This window comes from Anser anser (genome assembly GCF_964211835.1).
Source record: "Anser anser genome assembly, chromosome: 2".
Lineage (NCBI taxonomy): Eukaryota > Metazoa > Chordata > Aves > Anseriformes > Anatidae > Anser > Anser anser.
Window position 1 is genome coordinate 70902291 of NC_139721.1, and position 22697 is coordinate 70924987.

Here is a 22697-nt window from a genome sequence, read left to right on the forward strand (position 1 = left end):
GGTTTGCTTTTAGCTTCTCACCGCTCTAGTCTGTAAGTGATAGGCAACAAATTATATTAATCTCCCTGTCTTTCTTTCAACTGTTGAGCCCTTTTTCATCATATTTTCTCCCCCAGTTCCTTTAAGGAAAGGCAGTGAGAGAGTGGTGTGGTGGAATTTAACTAGTCATCAGTGTGAAACCAATACAGAGATGCATCTGAATCCGCTTGCCCTGGGTTTTTACCATGGTTCATTATATCAAACTGTGCCGTGGGGTTATGTTGTGTTTTGCTGTGTGTATAGACAAAGAATATTCACAGTGCCTCAGTTCTGAACTCCGACTGCAGGTTCCTGCATCAGGCACCCTGTTTGGGCCCTTTGCAGCCAAGGAAGTCAGCCTTCTCCAAATGCAACTATGAGAACATAAATCAGTTCCTTTGCTGGACTCAGAACTAAATTGGGAAAGAGCTAGGAAAGAGCAGTCTTGAACTATGATAGAATGGTGTGGATTTCTCCAGTGGTAACTCTACCGGGGCTTATCTAAGTACTGAAAATTTTGTCTATAACTCGCAGTAGAAAAAGAAGAGAATATTGCTTTTTTATTTATACAGTATGACCTGTAAAAGTATGGTATTATTTTGGTGATGGCTGCATTATTTGAAATTGATATTAGACATATTTTCAGTATGTGATTCCAAATAGTGCAGCAGAAAATTCACATTTCATATAATAGGACTTTTTTTTTTTTGTCTAATAAGTTATTTATTCTGATTATTTTTTAATATATTCTGTGCTTTAAATGGTTGTGTGTCAGGAAAAACAAAAATGAACCTTCCTCTGGGAAATGCTGCTGTTATATATGCTCTGTTTTAGAAGCTGATCTCTCTCTGACATCCCCCTGAGGCAGTATTAACTGTGTTTATTGATATCTGTATCTGGCATGTCTAAATCAATATCAGAAGCTGGATCAGAATTGAGGCAGGTTCTTTTAAAATATTTCAGATCCCGAAGAGCAAACATTTTTTATTTCTCACCAATGTCAACATTATTTTAGTGCTTGAGCTCACTTTGATTATTTCTGTGCAAAATCTATTCTTTTTGCCCTTTCCACCTCTAAAAATATTATTTAGACATACCAAAGGACAATAAGAAAAAATGAGTTTTTTTTTTTTTTTAAAGAACCTTTTGTTGGTTTTGACTAAGTGTAATTTTTGTGTTTGTAATACAGGAAACTGTGGGTCTTATTTTATTGCTTTCACTTGAATCCTCATCTCTGTACCATGCAGAATCAACACATCCTCTGCTAAGAGGCTTGTTCTCAACACTTGATTGAATGGGTAACGGATGATAAATGGAAGGGCAGCATGTGTGTGGCGAAGCACATCTTCTCTTTTAATAACAACTAGTTTTAAGGAAGAGTAGAAGATCTTGTTGGCAAAAGAGGAAACTTCCCATACAACAAGACTTTTGGTGAACAAAGTTTGCATTTGTTTTAAATCAGACAAATGAAAGGTTAATTTAAGACAGACACACAAAGGTTTAATAGGGTTTTGTGATGTGTTTTGTAGATAGAAAAGGTGCTAAAATTCTTTAAAAACAGCAAAACACAACAACAATAATAACAGCACACAATACCTAGAGTGGGCTTGTCTGAATCTGCAGCTTTAGTTCTAGGTCTGCTTCTAGCTGAATAAGTCTGGCTGTCTTGGATGTGGACCTGTGCAAAAACTGTTGGTAAGCTTGTTGCTGTGCTTGGTAACTTTATGTTTGCTGTCACTCCCTGGAAAACTTTTCTAATCGTTGAAGTTAAATGCTCTGTGTGCTGCTGTGTTTGGTGGTACTGCTTCACATTCTTCTGTTCAAATAGTTAAGACTCTAGTCTTAAGTATCCAAACTGGTGTCAGGCATGAAAGGGACTGTTTTTTGTAATGTTTACTCTTCCCTTAATACTTTGAGATGGAGCCCTAACTGCTTGTTAAAGTTTTGCTTTGTTCTGGTGTCAGCTTAGAGGCAGGAAGCTGTTACTTTAGCATAACTCTTTATGGAATATACCATTTCAGTGTCATGGTTTGAGCCTGACTGATGTAGGCTAAATGATGGTTTGTGAATATCTGTGCTCCTAAGAAAACAGAAATTTAGATTTGGATATATATATAAAGCAAAACAAGAGTAAGACTGGTTGGGAAGCGAAGAGGAAAGGAAGTAGCACAGCACAAATGGTGCAGAATTCCCTCTGAATTCCTGTTTATGCTAAAGAGAGATTTTGGTAACTTCTGTGAATTACAGCACAAGATTTTGAGGGTTTATGTTAATCTGTGGTCTGTTAGTTAATGAGAAAGCACAAGACCTGAAAAGCACTCTGACTTGAGAAAATAACAACATACATGTTGGACTGCCCTTCACTCCATCCCATTTTTAATCTACCTGCTAGAGTATCACCAATAAAATTTTGCTACTTTCTTTTTGAGTACAAACTCTTGTATTTGCACATAAATGGATGATGAAAAAAGAGCTAGAAATACAGATTGGGCTGTGTAAGACATAAATCCTGAGCATGTGGCTAGACAAGGAAGAGTTCTTTAAAAGCAATGCTCGATTTTCTTGGACATATTGGATAAGCATAAGAATAAGGAACGAGAAGGTAACAGATAGGCATGGGATGTTGAGTTGGCCAGTGTGAAGGTTTAAAAAGAAGGAAAACCAGCTCCAGAACACTATCAGCCTCACAGAGATATTTTTTTTTCCTTCTCAAATACCTGTTCCTACTATTCTTTGAAGTTCTGTGAATTATTTTGCCTTTTTAAGACTTCAGGAATGGATGGAGAAAAAAAGCCATCGTCACTTCTTCAGTTTGATGTTTTCCTGCTTAATTGTTTTTATTTTGTTTAATAGAAAGAGCAACATCCATTTTTGTGACTCAGCTAAAAATGTGCATCTTTATATGCAAATAAAGTTTGATCTAAAATATTAATAACATTTTAAGAAGGGGTTTTGCTCATGTTCTCAAGTCAGGCTTTGTTTTATAACTATGTAAGCACAAAAGATGCCAGTCAACATATGGTTACAATACATGAAATCAAAACACTCCTATTCATGACCAAATTAAAACTTTTTCCATTTTGTTTTTCAAGGGAATCTTCTTCTTAGCAAACATGTGCAGTGCTCCAATAAGTGTCTGAGACATCTTCTGTCACCCTTGTTCCTATTTACCCACTTAATGAGATGAAATCATGGAAAATCATCAGTGTTCTTTGTGGAGCTTTGCTTGCTGTGTGTTTTCCCTATCTATTTTACCATGTAAGAAGACACATAGAGATCAGTTTGGAATGGAAACAAAATGCTGATTTGCCATTTTACCTGGAGGATATTTAGATGTAATCAGCTGACCCTCAGCTTTTATTATTAAAGGGAATAGGTACAACCTGTGATCCCACCTAAAAGACTGCTTGTTGCTGTTGTGCTGAGCTCATGTGTTTCTGTCTCTGTGGGACTGAATAGTCAGCTGAATATGAGCCAGCAGTGTGCTCAGGTGGCCAAGAAGGCCTACAGCATCCTGGCTTGTGTAACAAACAGTGTGGCCAGCAGGGCTAGGGAAGTGATTGTCCCCCTCTACTCGGCTCTGGTGAGGCCGCACCTCGAGTACTGTGTTCAGTTTTGGGCCCCTCGCTACAAGAAGGACATGGAGGTGCTCGAGAGAGTCCAGAGAGGGGCAACGAAGCTGGTGAGGGGTCTGGAGAACAAGTCTTACGAGGAGCGGCTGAGGGAGCTGGGGTTGTTCAGCCTGGAGAAGAGGAGGCTCAGGGGAGACCTTATTGCACTCTACAGATACCTTAAAGGAGGCTGCAGTGAGGTGGGGATTGGCCTATTCTCCCACGTGCCTGGTGACAGGATGAGGGGGAATGGGCTAAAGTTGCGCCAGGGGAGGTTTAGGTTGGGTATTAGGAAGAACTTCTTTACTGAAAGGGTTGTTAGTCATTGGAATAGGCTGCCCAGGGAAGTGGTTGAGTCACCATCCCTGGAGGTCTTTAAGAGACATTTAGATGTTGAGCTTAGTGATATGGTGTAGTGGAGGGCTTGTTAGTGTTAGGTCAGAGGTTGGACTCGGTGATCTTCGAGGTCTCTTCCAACCTTGATGATTCTGTGACTCTGTGATATTCCCAGTCTAGAGAGCAAGCTTCATCCTTGTTAAAGTAAATGACATTGTTCACTTCTCTGAGACAAGTTTCAGATGGTGAAACCTCCTGGCTAGAACAGCGGTCAGGCATGAGAGTTAGTTTCTAGTGAAGGAGAGTTCATAGCATGAATAAGGAGAAGCTTTCCCAGATACCTTCAAAACTTTTGAATTCCCAGTATGAGATGTCAGAAGCTGCTGGACACTTTTTGCAGGAGTTCAAACAAAAATGGACAAGATCTCCATTAGCTTCAGTAGATCTGTGGTGTGTGTAGAAAATGGAGATGTCTCTTGAAGTAGAACTTCCTCTCTGTGGCTTATGTGCTGTTAAAGTAGAAGCAGGGGTTTGGGCTAAGGGCAAATGATCAGGGATAGGGAACTGTTACCAACAACACATCATAAGAGTGTTTTATCTTCATTTTTCAATGCTTTTTTTTTTTTTTTTTTTAAGAAATAAGGACAAACCTCCACACAAACCAAAAAATAAATAAATCTCTCACCAAAGAAGACCAGAGGAGATGATCCTTCCCTCCACCTTTAGAAAGTCTCTGTATATTATACTAGACAGGGTTTATGTGCATAGACAGTGCCAAGACTGAGCACCAGGGAAATGGTAGTAAATAATAAAAACAATAGTCAATGAACTGCATAAAAGTCCTTTCTCTTTGACTGTGTGAAGTGATTTTCATATGGACTAACAGTTTTAGCAGAGAAGTATTTATGCAGTGCCTAAGACGATATCTATAACTGAACAACCTTTGGACTGCTAGAAAAATATCTATACAGAAGAATAAAGGAGATACTTCAGTAAAATATACAAGAAGTGGCAGATGTATTTTGATACTGTGTTTTGTGAATACACAAAAGGAATCCCTGTGGAGATGGAGAATGAGATGAGGGGAAATCTGCAAAACTGATTATGCTGAAACCAGTGCTTCAGAGGTATGCTTGAAAGGACAAGTGGTAGGTGCTTGAGAAAGTCTTTGTGCATGCACACTTATATGCTAAAACAGAGAAAGCCAAATCTCAAGAGCTAAGGGTGACTGAAATAGTATGTATTTTTTATTCTCTGATGATACACCTAGCCATTTGTGAGAAAGGCATTTTGCTAGAGTGAAGCTAACTCTGAGATCAGGCCTGGGCTTCTTTGCTACTGTTTGCCATTGCGCTTACCTTTTCACCTGAACCAGCATGACAGCCAGCATCTGAGGGACAAAAGAATATCTTCTTCCTTGGTGTTAAGTGCTGTGATTAGATTACTGCACCCAGCTTGGCTGTTTCCCTGAAGTGTCTCTGGATTCTGTGGATTTCAAATTTGAAATAAATAACTTGCATTTAACAGATGGTTTTAACAAGACCAAAAATATTACAGGCACTGATTCCTCCAGCACTTCTGTGGTTTTTTTTTTTGCTTTTTTTTTTTTTAAGGCTTGAAGTGAACAAATGCTTACTGTATGCAGTTCTTATTTGTGATCAGCTTCATAAGCCATATGCTTGATCTTCCTAACCAGAAGTCAGAACAGCATTTCCAAGTCCTTCCCTTTTTCCTATTTCCTAATTAGGACACAATACTAATCACATTTTAAAATTTCTTTATTAATGTGATATGGATTAAGTTTTGCTATTGAAGGCTTACATATAATAATACACCAGTACTCCATACTGTCCTGTTTTAACATTCTCAGGGTTACAAAAATCAAGGACCAGAGCCTGTGCATTGTATGTATGCATAACTGTGACAGAAGTTCATTTGGCTCTGAAACTATATATATTTTTCTTGGAAAGTACATTTCTAAATTCTGCATTTTACTCTGAACACTTATTCACTGCTTACAGACCAGTCCTCTCCTGTTCTTTCTTTCCGTAGATCACTGCCACTATTCCAAGCATCACTGCCTTGATGAAAATATAGGATTTAAGGTCAAAAAAGCTTTTTTTTTTCTTTTTTCTTTTCATTAGGATCTCTTTAGTCTGCCCCATTAACTGGTTGGAGGGAACTCTTCTCCTTCAGCTGACTTGATCTTTTTTTTCACAAAGGGCTCATGTTTCTCTTAAAGACTTTCTTCTGTCACAGCTGCCTTCTGTGGCCATTAGCCTCAGAACTGGAGCACTTTGACATACAGAGTGCCAGATTGCCATTTGCTTCATGTGACCTTTTTCCAGCCACTGCTGTGGACCAGCACACCGTCTTCCTGAGTACTGGCAGTATGCTTGCCCTCATTTGGCCCTCTCTTGCCTTGATCTATGCTTAGTTTAGAGTTTTGTCATTAGATTAAATACTGTGTTAGGATCTTTGCTGGCATGAGTTATGTGTTAAGTGAGGTGAATTGTATTTTTTGAAAAAAGTGCAGAGGAAAGAGACCTGAAACCTTATACAAATGAATTGTGCTGGACTTGTATACGACAGTCTGGAAAAAAAATCTTTGGGGAGGAAAGAGTGCTGGTTGACCTGTCCATCAGAAACGGTCTTTTGTGGTATAAATATATTTTTTTCTCTTTGCCAGAACTAGGACTGACTCAGGCTGATGACATACATGTTGTTCTTTGCTGTGTGATTTGACAAATAGATGCAAAATTATTTTCAGCACTAGGTCAGGTCAGCTGTGATTTTGTGTCAAGAAATGGCAAGTCTTGAAAAGCTACAAGGATGGGGATTTACCAGCCTCTGCGGTATACCTGAGTAGAATGTACGTGTACACACATTGCTGCAAGAAGTAGCAGAGATCAAATCACTCTGAATAGCAGGGCTGAAATATCTTAATAGACCTGGGATTTATTGCTGCTGCAGTCACTGGTGCTAAAAAAATTTCATCTTTGCAATGGCGCAGCACAACTTTGATTCACAAGATTTTTCCTGTGAGGAACAAACTAGGAACAAACTCTGCAGTGGTTCATCTCAGTTGGTTTTAGGACACATGTAATGGCTTTCCCTTTTTTAACATGCAGCTTTGTTTGCAGTTAGTAGACTGTTGATTATAATCCTTTTGTTTTCTTTTATCAGTGTAGCTCAGTCACTCGTCCTTCAAACAATATAATTGTCCTTGTGGGTTTCTGCTTCAGACAGTTTATCAGAGTCTGTCTTGATAAACACTTGTTTCCACAGTCATTCAATGAGCTCTGGATAATCTTTGTAGTCAGCATCTTTGGAGACAAAACCCAGCAGTCTACCTTTTTCAAACTAAACAAAGGTGCAGGAATCAACTACCATACCTGACTGCTGTGTCTCATCCAAATTAGAGAGGCAAAGCATTGCTGCCACTGGAAACAAACAAACAAAAAGTCTGCACAGCTATGTCCGACAGCGGGAATTTAAAATGGAAAATTTAGGTGGTGAAAGGATGAACAAGAAGAACCAAATGTATTAGATCATCATAAACCTATTTGTCTCACTGCCACAAATAAAGTATTTTTTTTTTAGGATTTAAAGGATTTTTAAATTCTTTTGTCTAGAAGACCTGGTTGTGCACAAGGACTCACACACTATCTGTTGTAATGGTATAATGTGGAACAAAAAAGCATTCCCTGGCAGCAGGAGGGTTACAAATGTACAGACAGACATAATCCCAGAAACTCTGCAATGAATACATTGTGCACAGATAGAAAGGAGAGAGTCCAAACAAAAACTCTTAGAATGACAAATCTCATCTTGACTCCAAAAGATAGATTTTGGGTTGACATTATTATTATTATTATTATTATTAGAGCTGGCTGGTAGAAGTGAACTCAAGCTGTTTCATGAGGAGCAGAACTAACATCAGTAGGTTTCCCATGGATTTGTCACCTATCCCCTACATTTTTTTCTTTGTCTTTACTGTACCCTCTATTCTGAACATCTGGCTGAGGAAAACAGCAGCAGATATGTATAGTTATAAACTATAGTGTGAAGACTTACTGCCTGGGTGCTATGACTTGACTAAGTAGGGCTCGGAGTTATAAATTTTAATGTAATGATCTACTCAGCCACCTATTTCTTAATGCAACTTATAAGAATTTAATATATTTAAGGCAGCTCCCTTATATCAGGCTCAATTGAATGTGGCTAATATATTCACAAGTTGGAGGAGAGGGCAATATTGTACCATAAGGTCAATCTGATTGAGAGAACATCTTACACAGCACCTTACAAGCATCACAGCGAAGTGTGCTCTTCTGCACTAAAACTGTGGCACGTGTCTGGGAAATGAGAGGTAGGTAGAGATGTCGCTTTCCTCAAGGGCTTGGTAGCCTCAAACAGTGCAGCTGCCAGCACTGAAAGTAGAAGGTGAAGTAAAGGGAGATCAGCAGCTGATCTCTGAGATGGAATAAAATTATCTTTTCAAATAATAAAAGACTAAACAGAGACAACTCAGGGAAAATCTGTCATATAGCAAACTGATATCCAGGTTTGGATTCATCTTTTGTCAAACTGAACAGAATAGTTTTGGGTTTTGACTAATATTGGATTTTTCTGTGGTAATTCTTAGTGTGTATTTGCTAGCAATAATGGACAGAAAGATCCAGGAGCTAAATAAATCAAGCATTGCACAGTCTTATTGTCATCATAATAAAACGAAACTGTCAAAGTTTCAAAGAAAGATGTGACTGAGTAGGAATAACATAGAATATTTTTGGCACTTCCTTAAATCTGCCTGTTCTAATGTGAAATATCCACAATATTTTTAGTTAACACATGTTTTTTGTGTAGTTGCTTATTTTATTTCTGTAAGCTTAACGTGTAGTGAAGAAAAAAAAAAGTAAAGGAAGTATAAAGAAAATTTGCACAGGGCATACATTTCATATCTAATAGGAAAAATGCAGTCATGATTTCCATTTAAAAATAAAGTGGTGACATGCTTTACCATGGTCCATGCTCTGATGTAGTATTGTAGAAGTGTTCTGTGTTTCCATAGCCTTTTTTTTTATTTTTTTTTTTATTTTGAGTAACACACATGAAATACTTGCCAATTCCCAGACACTGAAAAACAAAGAAAATTATATAAGAGTGAGACAGATAATCAGACTTTAATGCAAAATGAACAGCAAATATTTACCGTTGTATAAACTCCTCCTTCATTTGGAGTTTGTCATATAAATTATCTTGCGCTTCATGACTGAAATATATATTCTTTTAGTAGGGGAAACTTTGGAATGACAGAGTAACCTTCAGTATGTAATGGTTCTTGCATTCTTTGAAATTGCACACCTGGATTTAAAACAAACTAACAAATAAAACCAAAACAAGAACAGTGCTCCCTTCAACCCTCCCCAGTTGAAGAGCTTTTCTTTAAGAAATAATATATAAGCCCCAAGTCTGTTTTGACAACAAATTTGAGTCACTCTGTTATGTTTCTGTAACATACAGTTTATTCAAATCATCCTTCATCTGAATAATGATCTGCCCTACACCCATTCTGGGCAGGCAGCCTACAAAAATTTCAGACTCTGGCTTGCTTTTGGTGTCACTATTTTGGCTTTTTTTTTAATTATTATTTTTCTTAATGCATCTTACTCTGATTTCCTTGACATAGTTTTTGTTTCTCTGTTTTCTGTTGTTATACCTCAAGCATTTTGTGCAGTCTTTTTAAAAGCTATGCAATCAATTCAGTATAACATTAAAATAATTCACTGTATAATTAACTTCAGGTCTTTTCTATGCTTGCTTTTGATATGATGTACAAAGTTATTTCCCTTATGAATTTCAATAAGTTAAAGCTCTACAGAGCTTAATGAAACTTTAATGAAACAATGGTTTATCACAATGGTATTTTCTACCATCTCCAGTTTTGAAACAAGTGACAAATAAGTGAATGTAACTTTGGCATTTCCTAACTATCTTTGTGGAACATAAGGGATAAATACAGGCTCCATCTAACTGCATTAATGTTTACTGGTTAATAATTGTTCCTTGTATAAATATTTGTGAGCAATTTTCTTTCCTCTTTTTTTTTTTTTTTATTCACATTTTGAACAACTGTTTCATGTACTTTTAAAAAGGCATAATGTTGGAGTTGTTGGAGTTAGGTTCACTGCTTTCTCAGCGTGTTCTTTTGATGTTCTCTTTTCTTTCTTAAATATCTAGTTCCTTGATTTAAAAATGAACAAACAAAACCACCCAAAAGATTAAGAAATGAGATATCTTAAGTGACTTTGAAACTTCATTTGGTTTTCTGTTATGAGTTATACAAGTACTCTTTTCTTTTGTTCTGTAATCCCATAATATTTGCAAGGTGCAGGAGTCTCAGAAAACAGTGAAGAGGGGGAATGAATTGGAGGACTCAGTATATGCAGGATACCAAGAAAAAACAAAAACAAACAAAAAACAAAACAAACAAACAAAAAAACATATTTTATATGAATTGACTTATTTGCTTGAGAGTTTTTGAGTGATCTTAATAGGTAGCATAACTTTTGACTTTTGTAAAACCTCATTTTTGGCATCTTGATTCTTCTTCCTCAGGTGTTTTCTTCAGTGTTTTAGCAAAATTAGGTTCACACCTGTTTTTCACACTAAAGAAAAAAAAGAAACCCTGTAAGTTAAAAAAGAGGAATTGAACAAAGAAGATCATGGTAAAGAACAGGGCAGAAGGAGCATATATCCATCTCCAGGTACTACGAAATACACAAATTCCAAGGTAGTTTCTGAAGTTTGATGGAAAAGCTGTTCTCCCATGCCCTACTCCCCTTTAAAAAAAAAAAAAAAAAGTTGCATTGTCTGTAAATCCAAGCTTCTTCTGTGCAGCTACATATGATAAGACAGTAGGCCCAATTTTTTGGCATAGGAGAAGATTAATTTTTCCATTGCCTAAGGAGAGATTCCTGCTTTCAGTTTTAATCCTTCATAATCCTCCTACCACCTCTGTGCAAAAGTGCACAGAATAATTTAGATATGTTTCCAGGCTCAGAAAGTGGATTGGGGATTTAATTTAATTTTTCCTCACAACTTTGTTCTGAAGGCATGAATGATGATTAATTGACTCATGTGAGCATTTTCAGTACTACACAATGAGGAAGGACAGTCCTTTCTGCAGAAGCTAAGAGTTTAAAAACTGTAAGTTTCAAAACTACGCAAGACTCATGATTTTCGAACATGATTAACATTGGCTGAATTTTGATTTACTGAACCCTGCAACAACTGCACCAGTGATTGAAGAAAAAATAATCCAAAAGCATATCCATGTGGTGCAAGAATTCTTCATGAGAGCTTATTTCTATTGTGGTATACATATCTTTGTTCTAGCCAAATTTGGAAGACAAGTAACATCTTGTCATCCACTCAATCAAGTTTTTATTTAAAGTTTTGATCTTAGGTTACTTATTAGGTGTATTTAGGATAGCTGCTTATGTGTAGCAAATGGAATGCAGCATACAGCTTTGTGACAGCCATGGAAAGGCACTCTATCAAGAGCAAAGCAAGGGAATGGTCATGGGATACATAAAAGGGAGAATGAATTTGCAGAGGAGATGACTAAAGATTAAGTAGTATATGTGTGGAAGATGAAGATGAGAAAATAGTTTGGAGTGCATTTTCCAAAAGAACTATTGTAGGATCTTATGAATGCGTCAGTAGAGGTACACTTGCAAGATGATTTTTAGCACCAGTGTTTTGAATGAGCTCTAAGGAAAGGAGATTAAAGCAGAAAGGCAGCATGCATGGAATGAGTAGTTACTAAAGATGGGATTCATCTTAAATTGTCTTTTGTCAAAAAGCACATCTAGTTTAGTTTGTCTAGCCTTACTCAGAGCGCAGTGCAGAGCAATTCAACTTACATCTTTTAAACACCGCTTTTAGAATGGAGTCATTTATCATCTGTTTCTCTTTCTTTATGAAGAAGGAAGCTTCAGTGGTGTCCTTAAATGAACTACTCAGCCCACAGACAGCTGAAGCTAGGAGCTTCTCATCCTAAAGAAGACATAAAAACTGAGTGCCAAAAAAAAAAAAAAAAAAAGCACAGGAATGAGGGACAAAGTGAAATTACTGATTTTGCCAAAACCAAACAAGCATACAAACAAAGAAAACCCTGAGTCCAGTGGTCTCCAACCCACGCTTTCATATACATTCAATTATTAGTTCTTCTGGCCACCCATAAAGTTTAAACTGTCACCCCCAAGACAGAGTCAATTGCAATATAACCAGCAGCATACTGCTGTCACAGGTTGCTTCACTGGTATCTGACAGGATTAGGCATCATTGCTTCAGTTAATCTGAAGACTCCCTCTCTGTGTTCAAAAACCATTTTTTATGCATTTTTAAGTAGCTAAGATCTCTCTGGTATTCCCGTCAGTTGCGTTTTGTTTTGTTTTGTTTTTTTCTCCCAATGGAAAGAACTATTTATTGATTTCATGCAAATCACCTGGCTCTAAGATTCTCTTTTAAAGAAAATCCCTAGAGACCATAGAAATTGCAAGTAATACACAGAGTTTTCAGTTTTCATGCAATCCAGTGAACTTATTTCTATGAATAATGGAAACAGAACTTTAACTAAAACTTAGAGAAATGCAAATATGTTTGATTAAATAGTTTTCCTCTTACTGCATTCCCTGTACTGTGGGCTAAAATGTTTGTCTTTTAGGGAGTATTTTACCCCCTGGGCCTTTAAAGTTTCTAGAGTTTTCTGTTTTGGAGCTTAAACTACTTCATTCATCATAGCTTTATTTATTTATTTAAAATGACAATTGTTCTTCATATATTTTTTAATGTTGCTATCATGTTGAATAACAGAAAATTAGACTATGCCACACCAAATTTCTATTCAATGTGTATGGTTGTATTAATGAAAAAAACACACACAGGAACTTCTGAAATAAATCTGAGAGTTGGAAGGAGATAACTTTCCTTCCTTGTGTTCTTGGAGGAAAAGTCTTACTGTAGCACTTCTTAAAAATCTGACTTTGTGTGCAGAGACAAGAAGTGATCTATTTATTTTAAGCTTTTTATCCTTGACATTTGGGAAGAAAGACATGGGGGAAGGAACATGTCTTGATCGAGCCTCCATTTTTAGTTATCACCTGGGACAACTAAATATTAATGCATAATAGGATCATCTAATTCTTTTATTGAACTTTTTCATTTTTGAAGGGTCTGTCCCAGTCCTTTCCCTTTTAATCGGTACCCAGCCGATCACAATATTTCGTCTGCTTTCCCTCAAGGATGCCATGCTTCCTTCTGTAAAGATGAGAGAGACATTTTTTAAGAAGTGTTGTCTTTTTCAGACCTTAGGAGTTCTGAACTCCAGTTTTCAGATCCCTTAGGAATTTCCTTCTAAATCTATTACCTTCTGTATTACTGGAAAGTTTTATCCCATGTGCCACTTCTACATAAAAATATGTGATCTCATAGGAATGTAAATGACATTTTCATTAAGTTTAATTGAAGTCAGTTGGAATTCCTATCCTAATGGCTTTGCAGATGCTAAAGGGGAGGTCATTTCATATTTGGGAACAGGGACTAGAAATTAAATGCAAACATTCATAAAACATGTTTGAAAGTTTGTTCTGGTTTCATATTAAGCACTTGGCAATTCATATGCTGTAATCTATTAGAATAATGATATTGTATGAAGAATGGTCGTTCACAAACATTAAAACATTTTCTATTTAATACAAAGAGTCAACAAATGTAAGAATTTAAAACAAAAATGTATCATGAATATTTGGGATTTCACTAGCCTATAAATATAAAATAATTAAATAATTCAAAAATCTACAAGGTGACACACTAAAAAATGGTGGGTGTCATAAAATTCTTCTAACAGATTGATTTAAAGCTATTTCCAGATTAAATGTGAGTTGATGTTCTTTGCACTGTTATTTACAAAATCTTTGCATCAATGATGCAAATGATGCAAATGCTTACAAACCTCCTCCTTTTTTTTTTTTTTTTTTTCTAAATGAGTACTATTTTCTTGTTTTCATCAAGTCTGTACTTTTAGTATTATCCTACTAGATGCAGGAAGCTAAAATTTGAAGGACATTGAGTTTAACAGCATTCCTAGACTGGTGATTATTTTAACATCAGGCAAAAAATGTAAGAGATGCAAATCAATGCTTCAGTATTCTTGAAACAAAGTTCTGTTAAAACTAAATGTTTTCATCACAATATTAAGTAGAAGAACGGCAGACTCAAAAACAGTCTCTAGAGGAAATAATTGCATAGTACTTAGAATTATTTAAAGAGTAAGTACAAAAGGTGTTGCTCTAGGGGAAGCTGGGTCCATTTCACTGTCAGAAGAATTAGAAGAATTTTGGCAAAAAGCTCTGAGGCCCCAAAGATCTCCTCATTTCCCTTATCTAGCTGAGTCTGTAGACATGGCTTTTTGTATTAATTATCTGTTTGTACCTTTGCTGCTGATTGTTAATGTTATCGGGTAAAGTAAATCCCTGTTTTATTTTTGCTGTTATAAAAAAAAAAAAAAAAAAGCTGAACTTCATAAGTTTAAGTTTGATGTTCAATAAGTCTTAGACTTGTGCTTCTCTGAACCAATATTTAAACCTAAGTCATTAAGCACAGCCTTCCACTTCATTAAAAATGTACCTGAACATCCAAATAAAAGCAAAGCAAAACCAATGTCAATAGCATGTATTTAAGAAGGCAAAACATATTACTGTAGAAATAGTAACACAGTACTCTTGTTCAGCCAGGCTAATTAGTAGTACTGTGTCTGATGACAATTTCCTGCATATAATTTCCAGAATACAATTTGTTCAGAGCTGTCTCTGTTTCTTAAGCATGAACAGCATTCCAGCTGCAGTGCTTGGGCTGGCATTTTGCGATTCTGTAGTGAGACGGAGTGCGGTAGTGTCCAGGTTCATAGGAACTAGCTGAAGCTTATGTTAGGAAAGTGATCTAGTGTCAGCTCACCTAGAACACTGACTGCTTATTAAGCAAGGTCTTCAGCCAATCAATCCAGTTAATTAAATGATGAACTATTTTATTAATAGCTAAGAGTGAGACGCAAGTTAGAAAATGTAATAAAACAGCAGCTGAAGGAATTACATGCTCTTTTGGGGGCACTTTTTAAAGTTTGTCTAATTGGAATATTTAATCATAAATTGGAGATGGCAGTTGTAGATTTGATTAAGGGACAGAATGAATAGGAGGTAGGAAGTCATAAAAAGAAACTTCAGGTCATGGGTTGAAAGTTTTTGCTGCAGTGCATCAGCACTGTCTTCATTTTTAGTAATATTCTGAACTGAAGAAGTAGTAGAAAATTAGCAAGCAAGTTATAAAAAATAAAATAGTAAAAAATTATGAATATCAGAGTTTACAAGGTGTCAGCACAGTGTATATATTTGTGTATACAGGTGCACAAATTTGTGTTGCAGATGCATAAAATTATCCCAGATCCATAGAAGGGCAAATGGTTGGCAACAGCTGTTTCATAAAACCGTTGACTCTCTTAAGAGCTTCACGTGAATGTATCTGGTTATACGGTGTTTGTATGATCAGTCAAATACACAGCAACATTAGGTATTTGATTTTACAACAGAAGTAGAATGTCAAGGTGCTACAGTACCTGCCACTGTCCATTGAAACACTGCAAATTACAAACAGTACATTAGATGTGGGGGAAAAAAAAGAAAAAAAAAAGTAATTTCAGTGTTTCTCAGCATCACTTCCTTTGTAGTATTAGACTGGATTTTAAGTATACATACATTAATGTTATTAAATCATGCTAATGAAAATGAATGTGCTTTATATCCCTTTGGAAATCTGCTGGTGTAAAATGAAATGAATGTTGTTAACTAAAGTAAACATTGGATCATGCTTTGCATTAAGAAACACTAAAAATGTAGTTTAAGTCAGCTCATATTTATTCACCTAATTCCTAATGCTGTTACTAGTTCATTGGGAAATACAGTCTCACTTAAGGTATTTCCAAGGAACCTTTCAATCTTCAACTGCTGTCCTGTAATTTCATACCTCATTTCTATATTAGAAAACATAAAATTAAATAAAAATAAACAGCCTCTAAACAGATTCTATATTCACAATCAGTTTGTTCAATGTTAGGGTATATCTCACTGACGTGTTATTTCCTACATCTAAATTAATCTAACAATTTTGTTACGTTAGAAGTTTGGAACAATAAATTGTTTTCTTTATATGAATGCATACATATATATGGTCTGGTACATGTTTCTTCAGTTTATCTTAGGAAGCTTGAGGCTTTAATGATAGTGGTGTGAACTGCTGCTAAGCATACATATTATGCTTATACAACTTGTTGACTGCATTTATATGATGTTTATGTTGAACACTATTTAGCAAAATATAAATAATAGTTTTTGATGATTAAGATTGGGGAAATGTACATCTTAATTTTCAACTGCAAGTGATAAATCCAAAAAAGTATATGTATAAATGAGTATAGTTTTGCTAATATACAATAAACCTCAAGTTATTCCTCTAGCTAATTTTTAGAGGTTAGTGTGAGAGGTAGTGGAAATGAAAGCTCATTGCGTTTCCTCCATCTGTGCACATTTTACGCTTCCTTCTGAAGCTTTTGTGTTGACTGTGTTAAAGGCAGGATGCTTGTTTTCAGGGACTCATGAACTGATTCAGTATTTAATTCCCGTGTTTCAAAAGATATTTTTAGTTATCAATTTATTTATTTATTTTTTAAATAATGTGTTAACTGTACTGAGCTGTGAAGAGATTTTGAGAGAGGACTCTTTGTGTGGAGATGTTTTTGGACACAAACACTGTGTCTGCCTAGGGAGTAGGTTTTAAGGACACCTACAGGAGATATTTAGTGTCATTTAGCCCTAGGCAGGTAGAGGCACATTGCATATCACCAGTGATAAAAAAATTTTTCAGCTATTTGGGTATCTCAACAGATTTTTTTTCTGGTAGATGTGTGCATGCAAGTGTGATCTACAGGGATACCTTGGCTCCTGAGCTGGTTCCCTTGAGCAGGATTGTGTGAGCAGCCAAGAGGGCCTAGTTTGTACTAGCCCTTACTCATACAGGCCATATTTAGCCATTCTTACAGTACTTGAGATTATTTTGTATCCAGGGTGCATATAATCCCCAGTACAGCTGAACTGCAGCTTTGGAACTTAAAAACTACTGATTAAACTAAAATTGAGTAAAATTACTTATGAATTATGTCTGTGGAAGGCAAGCCCTTGGCACCTGTTAAGGTTCATTTTTTAAATCTATATAATGCAGATCAGATTTCAGAATATTGGGCAGCCTTGTCACTGTCACCCATCAGCTATCGTATGCACTTTATTGATCTCCATGGCTCTGTTTATTCAGTACTTAAGTGTTGCTTTATTTGAAGGATGAATCTCAGGTGCAGTATAATATACAGCTAGTTCTGTCTACTGCTGAAGCACTCACACTGAGATCATGGTGAATTTCTACCCTATAGAAACCCGCACTTGATTAAATTAGCATTTTCTTGACAGCTTTATAACTTTCAGAATCTGTGACTGCTACTTCTGATAAATGTTCTCCTGTTGAGAGTGTGAGAAGTACTTTCAGCAAGCTGTATTGTGGATGCTCTTGTGCCAAATGCAACACATGGCATCTGTTCAAACTAGTTTTATCCCAATCTGAAAAGATCTATTTTACTTATCGTCAAATTTAACTCAGCCTCTGTTGTAATATTCCTTTGGGTAGGTACAACAGACCTTTTCTCTTCATTTTGGTGCTCAGGATGCAATGATGAAGGAACATTCTGATGACAGTGAAAAGAAGCAGTAATAAACAATGAACAGCTGTTACCAAATGTTATATTTTTAACCTGAAATCAATGACATGGTGGCTGGTAGCTTCTTGGTTGTTGGACTTTTGTTCTACACCTAACAAAATTAGAAAAAAATGTTTCCTGTTGGTATGGTCAGAACATTAACTTGGATAGCAAGCTTATGCTAGTTAAATCAAACAATTGTAAATGACTACTAAACGTACTGTTTAGCACGTTGTTTTGAATCACTGGATATAAAAGAGGGGTGCATGCACCTCAAATGCTGTTCTTAGTATTGACAGGTTATAGCCACCAAGACCCAGGGTTGCCAGTAGGCTCCAGCTGTCCTGACCAGCCTTGAGTCTACCTGATACACATCAGCTGTTCTTCAGTCATCTCCAGGATTTTGGGGATGATCCTAGACTGGATCACCCTCTTACACCTAGTGTAGTGCCACTGTGCTCCAGAAAAATGATGCCTTACCCACAGCTCCTGCCGACAGCTTAGCTCATCTCCTACTGCAGTGCATTCAAGGGTGGTTCGGATGTCCCATATGAGAGCTGGCCTTCCACACAGCAGCCAAACCCCAGGACAGGAGCAGGGGAAGTTGTTGCAGAGGAGGAGGGCTATAGGCTGGTCGGGGCAACTGGAGGCCACTGGCGCATGCGGGCCCCAGCGATTAGGTGGAGCCTTTGGAGTTAATCCAGATCAAACAGATTTCAGGGCAAAGTTTTACTGTTGACTTCAATGGATTTTGAATCGAGTTTTAAGGCAGTACGCAAGACTGTGCTTACTCAGTTCTTCTAAAGAATATATGTTCCCTCATAGCATTAATCCCTTTGTTAGTTTTAATGGCCAACATTTCTGGAGGAGGCCTCATTTTTCTCTTTCTGTACACAGATATGCATAGTGCCACATTTTACATTTGGCTTGTAACAACAGTTCATTTAATTGCATCGTAGAATTTTATTTGTGCTTATTTACATTAGTATGAAGTCCTAGGTCAGTCTGTTAACAGATTATCAATCCCTTATCTCTCTAAATGGGATGAACACTCCCTCAAGAGACTGCATGCAGTAATAGAGATTCTATCTCCAAATTAATTAAAATTAATTAATTAATTCTTTTTTTTTATAGAGATTCTATCTCCAAATTAATTAAAATTAATTAATTAATTTTTTTTTTAATTGAATGTTTTCTTGTGTATAGGTGTCTCATATTCCTTGAATTCATAGAAAAGTATAGTGCAATCTGCTGGATATTTTCATGGTGGCTGAAGAACTTTTTAATAGGAGATTTTTTTTATATTTTCAAAAGTAACGGGAAGAGTTAATTGATGGACATTTCATGTTGAGTTAATGAACCAAAAAACAAGCTTTAATCAGATTTTCTTTATTGCTAAAAATGGGATGACAGGTTGTTATAGGGAGTTTACAGAGATTAGAAGAAATTGTATACTGTATTTATAATATCATATGGTGACATTATTAACATTGCTGACAATATATCTAAATTTGAAGAATTAAACTAAAGCATGGTAAGTCTGCCATTTATTGCCAATATAAATTTCCGATGGATTTGTAGTATCTTCCTCCTGAACAGTTTTCATTTCAGTAATTGTAAGACCTTCTGGTTAACCAGTATTCTTTAAATGTTCAAGATAGGTAAGTGTCACATGTTGCTCTTATCATTGAATCCATAAATTTATTTGTTTATAATTATATATTTAACATAGGAGGAAATATTATCTAGCTTTTCATAATATAAAATATCTTGTCCATTGTCATTTTTTTTTCAGTTTGAATAACAAAAGGGTAAAATAATATTCCTAGGTAAAAACTTTGGATTAGTTAAAAGGGGAATACTGAAATGCAGCTTGATGTGTTAAAATGTTTTCAGTCACATGCAATCATAGTGATTATTGTTGCATCAAGGTTAAAAGAACTCACAGGATTACAGAAGTTGTTTTCTGTTGTTTCTTTTCATCTTTTTGTTTGTTTGTTTGTTTGTTTTTCCTCCAGGAGAGCAATCTAAATGCAAATTCTGTACCTGAATAAAATCCAAGAACAGCTATAAGTGAAGCTTGATGAAAAGAAAAATGGTGATGGTGCTTGGTAAGTTACTCTGTCATTCACTTTGAATGTGAAAATATATATTTTTTTACTTGATTCATTTATAAGATAATAGAATAAAATCAGGTCTTTATTCATTGGTGATCTGAGATTATATAGATGCATACTGAGTGAACTAGTCTGAATTAAAATAATTAAACTCTACAGTAATGCCATTGTTAGAGTTCTGAATCTGTGAATCAAGTGTTCTGTTGATTTAATTCCAAGTAAGATGGTAAAGCACAGTTACAATGAAAAAGTAATAATTATGAATTATAAAACTAAAGAAAGAGAATTATTTGAATTTTAGAAGTAGATAGGTGTATACTAATCCAATCCTACTATCACAATAGTATTATTTATTTCAGTAAATTTTATCATATGCTTAAAATAATATCTTTATTTAAGTCATCATATCCCTATTTTTCCATTTTAAATTTCTCTTTATTTACTTAATCTGTTTTATTTTCATCACGATCAGAGAAGTTTCCACAATCTATTTAGTTTTATATTAAAATTTTTCAATATGATAATTTCAAAATGATTGTCTTGTCATGGGGGAATTAAACCTCTTGATGTCATATATATTAAAATCAATGGTGAAAACAAATTAGTCAAGCTGTAATCCTGAAAAATAAGTGATGATTTTTCTATTGTATGGGTCAAAGCGTCAGTCTTTGAGGTGGTGTGATATTTTGGCTATCACATATGAACATTCAAATATCTTTCTAAAGATTTTACTTGTAGATCCAGTGCTGTAAATATGTTGCAAAGATGAAAAACCATCCTCTCTAAAAAGCCAACCTATACCAAATTTTGCTTAATTCTTGGAACAGGTTTATGATGGATTCTGAAGGATCATTACAGACATAGATCTAAGATGCAACCAAAGATTACTCATGCTCTGGTCCTGTAAGAATGGTTCTTTTGCCATTTTATCTGCTCCTCTTGATTGTCTTGTACCATCTGTAGTCTTATCTTCCAGCTCACAGTAAAGAAGATAAGTCAAAAAATAGCCTGGTTTCTTGGCTAGTGGCTGAGTTAACCCAAGGTACCAGCACAGAAAAAAAAATAAAATTGTTTCTTCTACTATTTTTTGAGTCAATTTTATAGAGAAGTGGAAAAAGTAATTTTACATTTGAATAAACTTAAATATACAATAAAACAATAATAATTTAACAATAGAAGTTTTCACGGTGTACTTATACCAAGAAAATACTTTATGTCTCTGAACTAGTCCATTGGGATGCTCTCACCAGTTTCAGAATCTGATTCCTGCCTTCTGACAAAAATGAGCTTCTCTGATATCTGTTGTCTGTTTTTTAAGGGCATGGTATCCAGACTCTCTCCTTTCCTGTCTCTTTGAGACAGAACTCTTCAAAAAGAGACTTCTGGTGCTGAACGGTCAAAAATGGCCTGCTAGTCACTTTGACATGGTATAATGTTTAGGGTAAGATCGTCACTTTTCTGGCCACAAGATAGCCAGATATAAAGGAAATGTGCTTTTTACTACATAGCAGCAATCAGTGTGGTGTGTAGGTCTGACTAGCTTCAAGAGACATGCTGAGACGCAGTCTTAATATAAAATGAATTAAAGAAAATGAGTTGGAGACCTTTCACCTTGGAGGGGTCAGAAGTGCAAATATGGACTTTGACCCTACCCAAGACTGTACAACCAGTCAAAGCTTAAAGTGTTGTGAGCCTTGAAATGGTTGCCCAGGGGCAGGATAGTAGGTAAGTGTAAAACTTGACTAAAACAGAATAACTGAAGGATAAGAAATATGAATTTGAGACCAGAATGAATGGAAATGGTGAGAGTAAAAGTCACTGCTCCTGATGAAACCTTCCAATAATAAAGTTTTAAGAAAAAGTTTCCTTAGCATCCCCCCTACTTTTATTCTTTCTTGTTTTTGAGAGGTATAGAGGAAATCTCCAGGTACTTGAAGAAAATTGCAGGTTGAAATTGATCATCTCCTTTTTCTCAGGAAACAACAGTGAAATTCAAATTATAATGGATCTGTGGCTGTCATAGAGCTTGGACTCTGGGAGGCTCTGATGAAACCATTCTTAATCACTCTGACAACGTGGTGCTTTCTTTTAGAATCTTTATCTTGAACACACTGTGTATTTCAAAAAAACCTTTTGCATTTGTTTTTTGCTGAGAGTGAGAATACAGAACAAACTTTTCATCTTTTCATCTGTACCATTTTGCATGCATATGGATTACTATGGACTTGAGAACTTGTCCCACCCTAGTCATACATATATATATATATATATGTATATGTATATTTTGTTGTTGTTCTAGAAACTGTTGGCTCATTTTCCAGTGTGTTTGCTAAGACAATGAACCATACAGTCAGTATGTTTGTCAACAGCTGTAAGTGTACTGACAAAGATGTAATCAGAATCATGTTGAAGTGTATTTCCTATGGAAAAGAGGAAATGTTACTTGTCAATAGAGATTTTGTTTTCTCCAGAGACTGTTGCAAAAGGACTGGTTTCCCATGGAAATCTAGTGATTTCTTGTATCAATCTAGAAGGAAAAAAAAAAGCTTTTATCAAAGAAATATCATGTGTGTGCCTAGTAATTCTTGTGTCTCCCCTGTCATTTTGGGCAGCATTCTATAATTGGCAAATAGTGGTGATACTGTGAGACTAAGATACAGATCCCTAAATATATTTAAATCCTGATACCACAGAAATCATTGGACATTGAAAGCCTATACAAGAGCTGGATGGTTAAAACTCTCTGCAGGTTAC

At 35.8% G+C, this 22697-nt stretch overlaps 2 long non-coding RNA genes across 2 annotated transcripts in view; one reads left to right on the forward strand and one right to left on the reverse strand.

Moving 5' to 3' along the window:
- Positions 1 to 22697, forward strand: part of LOC310894730 — a 37663-nt gene that overhangs the window by 9698 nt on the left and 5268 nt on the right. Inside the window, exon 2 of the long non-coding RNA XR_014580121.1 lies at positions 19845 to 19937. This is a non-coding gene — a long non-coding RNA (uncharacterized lncRNA). The remainder of the gene's footprint in view (positions 1 to 19844; positions 19938 to 22697) is intronic.
- Positions 9533 to 12946, reverse strand: LOC310895180. The gene is made up of 3 exons (XR_014580508.1): positions 12272 to 12946; positions 11897 to 12029; positions 9533 to 10636 (listed from the first exon to the last, which is right to left on the reverse strand). It is a non-coding gene; the product is annotated as an uncharacterized lncRNA (long non-coding RNA).